Raw genomic sequence first — 4,972 nt, 5'->3', positions numbered from 1 at the left:
CCCCCCCCTCCGCCAGAGACTGGTGCGGGGATGGATGTCCCCCGAGAGGTTGTGGCTATGCGAAGAGCTCTGTGCTCCTCCGTGGGGTGGGCTCCGAGGGTGGCTGTGACCCCACGCTTGTGGACGGGAGAACGTTGGCAAAATCTGGGGCAGCCCAAAGGAGACAGCGTCACTGCCAGTGCGGTCAGGGCTAGCGTAACCTTGGCCCGTTTTCTGCCCGTTTTTTCTCCCCGTGCAATCCTAGCCGATGTCCAACCAGGCGTGCTTGTCTTTTCCAACCTGCGTTTCCTGTTTAGCAATTTCCATGTTGCGAAGAGCTCTCCGTAAGCATTTTTTGGGAGGAGGTATCACAGGGTTTTGGATTTTTATTTTAAAGATATGGGGTACAACTCAGGGTTAGGTCTACAAACGTTGATTATGCAGGTCCCCTTGTTGATGAGGTGTGCCCCTCCCTCCCCTGTGGCAGTGTCCCTCAACTGCCAATCCCACCCCCCTCTGCTGGCAGTTTCCCACTACTGCCAATCCCTTTCCTATAGTATTATGCTAATTGCTCAAGGTCCACGTATGAGTGAGAACATATGGCACTCTGTTCTTTGTTTCTGTGATCAATCACTGAGTATGATCGACTCTAAATCCATCCAAGTTGCTGCAAAGTCCATGTGTTTGTCCTTCTTTGTGGCTTCATAATATTCCATTGTGTGTATGTACCGCTTTTTTTTTTTTTAAATCCAATCCAGTTTTGATGGGCAGCACAGTTGGGTCCATGTTTTTGCTATTGTGAATAGAGCTGCAACAAACATGCATGTGCAGGTATCTATTGTAGGGTTTTTTAAATAGCTTTATTGAGACCTAATATCATACACTGCCACACCATGCAAATCACCCCCTGAGAGCGCACAATTCAGGGGTGTTCTTGATCTTCCTGTGTGTGTGCAGCCATCACACAGACAATCCTAGCACATTTTCACAGCCTTAAAAAGAACCACACACCCTGCAGCTGCCACGCCCCGACACCTCAAGCCCTCCACAGCCACCAATCCAGCTTTTGTCCCTGTAGATTTCCCAGTTCTGGACGTTTCTTGTGAATGGAATCGTGCACCGTGTGGTCTCTTGTGACGGGCTTTCTTCACTGGCATCATGGCCTCAAGGCTCCCTGGGGCTGTAGCCTGTTCTCACATGGCCTCATGTCCCCATGACTATACTCGCATTAGCAGCCTGATCATGGATGCTCGGACATCCTGCTACTGGCCACTGTTTTATTACAATAAACAACAAACACCACAGTAAACATCTTTTTTTTTTTAATACTTTGCTTGCATTTCTGATTTTCCCTAAGGTAACTTTACAGAATGTAGATGTTGGGTTGAAAACCATGAACATTTTTAGTGTTCTTGGTAGGTGTTATTCACTGCTTTCCAGAGAGATTATTCTCCTTTTTATTTTTATTTTTTTGAGTTGTCGCCCAGACTGGAGTGCAGCAGCACGCTCCCGGCCACCACAGCCTCGCCCTGCTGGGCTCCGGCGATCCTTCCGCCTCAGCCTTCCAAGGAGCCGGAACTACAGGTGCGCGCTACCAGGTCTGGCTAGTTTTTGATTTATTGTAGAGACGAGGTCTCGCCACGTTGCCTGGGCGGGTCTCGAACCCGCAACCTCAGGCCATCCACTCGCCTTGACCTCCCAAAGTGCTGGGATGACGGGCTGAGGCACTGAGGCCGGCCCAGAGAGATTATTCTAATTTACACTCTTGCCAGCAAAATATAGCCTTTCCCCCCTAAACGCTTGCCAATCTGACAGGTGGAAACCTGGAGTCTTGCTGTGTTTTGCCTTTCTTCAATCCCCGGAGAGGCTGCGTTCTTTTTATCATTTCTTAGCCATTCCCAGTGCTCGTGTTTCAGTTCTCTTTCCTAAGCTTTGCCCGGCTGTCTCAGGGGCTTCGCTTTTGGTGTGCGGGTGGATCACACGATAAGAATGTGGATGTCATGTGCCTCCCGCCTGCTCCTGGGTGATGGACGCTGGTCATGGCACTCACCTCCCCTGGGCGGGCACCAGGAATGCATCCCCAGAACCATGTCCTGCCTGACCCCCCGCCCTCGGTCCCGGCGTGAAGGCCCCCACCCGCCACCCGCCAGCCCCTCGCCCTGCAGGACGGGAGCCCGGCCTGCTGCCCCAACCGGTGGTCCACTGCCCTCTCTGTTCTCCACCAAGAAGACCCAGACCCCCATGCTCCGCCCGCCCCCACGACGACCCTGTCTTCTTGAGGGAGAGAAGGCAGCCCCAGGCCTCAGCCAGGCCGGCAACGTCCACTCACCACGAGGCCAGCTGCTGTCCTTGCTCCCTCTCCTCCGCCCTTGCTGATGACGGAGCCGTCCCTCCTCTGACCTGCAGCCCCACCCGTGCCCCATCCTGTCCCCTCCCACCCACGACCCCCCTGCTCAGTGCCTCCACGCCCCTCTGCCCCTCTCGTTCGTTGTGCCTGGGTTCAGGCCCTGCCCCGCCTGCCCGGATCTCCATGCTGGGTCTGGCCGCCTCCCACCTCCCGTCCACCACCCCTCCTTCCCTGGGAAGTCCCCTCTTAGAAGGCATCCTCCCCGGTGGCCTTTATTCATTCATTTATTTGACAGATTTTTTTTTCACCGACGAGGTCTCGCTGGGTTGCCCAGGCTGGTCTCCCGCACCTGGCCTCAAGTGATCCTCCCGCCTCAGCCTCCCAAGGCACAGGGCTTGCAGGCATGGGCCACCGTGGCCGGGCACCCGTGGCATCTTAAACAGTCCGAGTGTCTCCCACCAAGAAGAACATCCCGCAGCCTGGCAAGGAGGTCCCTGCAGCCAGCGCTCCGCCCCTGCCCCCCTGGGCCGGGCCTGCTGCCTCAAGCCAGCCTCTGCGCAGGGCACGTCCCCAGACTCAGGGAACCTTGTGACACCCTTCAGCCTCCTTTACGGACCCCCCCCCGGGACCGAGCATGGCCCACATGGCTCCGTGTACAGGCTGTCCCTGAGATGCTCTCCCACTGACGTGCAGGTGACTCTGACCCTGCAGGACCAACCCCACACGGCCACCCCCAGCCTCACCCCTCCCCCCATACTATGGGACCTCTCCAGAGGGCATCACCCCCTCCCCCCTCCCCTGGGGTCCCCCCAGGGGGCATCACCTCCTCACTCCACACCCTGGGGCCTCTCCAGGGGGATCACCCCCTCCTCCCTCACCCTGGGGTCCTCCCAGGAGGCATCACGCCCTCTCTCCACACGCCAGACCCTCTCCAGGGGGATCACCCCTTCCACCATTCCCCTGGGACCTCCCCAGGGAGCCTCACCCCTCCCCCCACACCCCGGGCCCTCTCCAGGGGGCATCCCCTGGGCATCCGGTTGGGTCTACCCACGTGCGAGGCTGTTGGCCACCCGAGAACAGGTAGCAGAGCCAGACATGAGCCCAGGCACACCCCATTCCCTTGTCCTCTCCCAGGACACAAGTATGGGTTTGCATTTTTAACCTGTAATAGTGTGTCCCCGTTGTAACGTCAGATGACCGAAAGCAGGTGCACCTTGGGCTCATTCCACCAAGATGCAGCTGCCGCAGCTGCAGGTATATAAACCTCCCGTGACCCGCCTTCCTGCACGCAGTCCTGGGCAGCAACCCCTGCCCCAGAGAGGGCCCGGCCTGGGCAGGGGCAGACCTGACACCAGCCTTGGCTGCTTGGCCTCTGTGGGTCCGAGCCACATGCCAAACTGCAGAGCAGCTGAGTCAGGAGTCAGGGAGGTGTGGCTGTCACCGGCAGAGAGGGTCTCCCGTCCGTCACCCGGCCATCAGTGGGCCCTCCCCCCGCCCCGACGGACAGAGAGGGCAAGGGTGACCGCGCCTCTGCAGCGTAAACACCCCCGCTATTTTGTGCCAAATGCAGAAAGGGGGGCTGGGAGCCTGAGAACTGGGCCCCTCCTGTGAACTCTGGCCCGTCGGGAAGGACCCTCCTAATTTCAAGGAATAAGAGCCAAACAACTGCGGATTTTTCCTCCTGTTCTGCAGTGAAGGATCAAGGGCCTGGGGAAGATTAATGCTTTTGTTTTCGCCTCCGCCGGGGCCGCGGTGGCGGGCGGCGTGGCAGAGTCGGCGGGCTCTGCAAAGCTCTGAGCATCCTCCCGCGGGGTGAGGTGGCAGCCGCAGGCGGCAGCGACGAGCCTGGCTCCACAGAAGGGCGCTGTCGCCGCCGCGGTGGCACCATCTGACGGGCCAAGCCAGCGTCCCTGGGGGGGCCCTCCCCCGGGCCACAGCGGGCTCTCGGGGAGCGGCAGGATCGGGTAAGAGGCCGCTGGCTGAAGGGTGGGTCCGTCTGCACGGGCCCAGGTTCCAGGGCACTCGAGCGGGCCGTGGGAGCAGAGTGGGTTCTGGTGCCGGGACACCCACCGTGCAGGTAGGAAGCGCCCGCATCCCTGAGGGGCTGACCAGCGGGCAGCCACACTGGGCGGCAGGTGTGGGTTTTGGGACAGATCAGTCAGGCGTGAGGCCCCAAGGCATCTGTCCCCTCCCCCTGCCGCTTTGCCCCCTAAGGTGCTTGTCAGGGCCAGGTCTCCTTCCCAGCACCCGCCAGGCTGCACTGTCTGCGTGCAGCGGGCTCAGTGCCATCCTGAACGCTGAATCCAGCACACCGCCTGCCCGGGAAATGTGCATCCCATGGTGACCGTGGGGTTTCTCCTGCCCTCCCCTCCTGCGTGTTTCGCCCTTCCTTGCCCCTGTGAGTCGGTCTTGATAAGCCTGGTCCTTGCTGGGGTCGGGCTGAGATGAGCTGCTGGGAGGGGGAGGGGCTGGCTTATGGGAGCAGAGCTGCAGGGTGAGGGCTGCCCAGAGCCGGCTCCTGGGGAGGGGTGGGGTCTCCCCGGCAGAGAGAGCTGAGATTTGGCGGGTGAATCTGCAGCAGAGCTGGGGAAAGGGCCAGGGTGTGGAGTGAGCAGTCACTAGCTCTGTGCTCAGACCTCGCGGGAG

At 59.6% G+C, this 4,972-nt stretch overlaps 1 protein-coding gene across 8 annotated transcripts in view; it reads left to right on the top strand.

Annotated features, from left to right (window-relative positions):
• Nucleotides 1-4,972, top strand: part of ABLIM2 (actin binding LIM protein family member 2) — a 135,589-nt gene that overhangs the window by 28,290 nt on the left and 102,327 nt on the right. Inside the window, exon 1 of one of the 8 annotated variants that reach the window (XM_021706237.1) lies at nt 4,208-4,290. The exons of the other annotated variants lie outside the window; for them this stretch is intronic. The gene's annotated coding sequence lies outside the window, so the exon portion shown is untranslated. Of the gene's footprint in view, nt 1-4,207; nt 4,291-4,972 lie in introns of those variants that run through there. 8 annotated transcript variants of the gene reach the window in all.

This window comes from Carlito syrichta, unplaced genomic scaffold, assembly GCF_000164805.1.
Source record: "Carlito syrichta isolate Samal-C Ts95f unplaced genomic scaffold, Tarsius_syrichta-2.0.1 Scaffold315368, whole genome shotgun sequence".
Lineage (NCBI taxonomy): Eukaryota > Metazoa > Chordata > Mammalia > Primates > Tarsiidae > Carlito > Carlito syrichta.
This window is presented reverse-complemented; position numbering and strand designations above follow the sequence as displayed.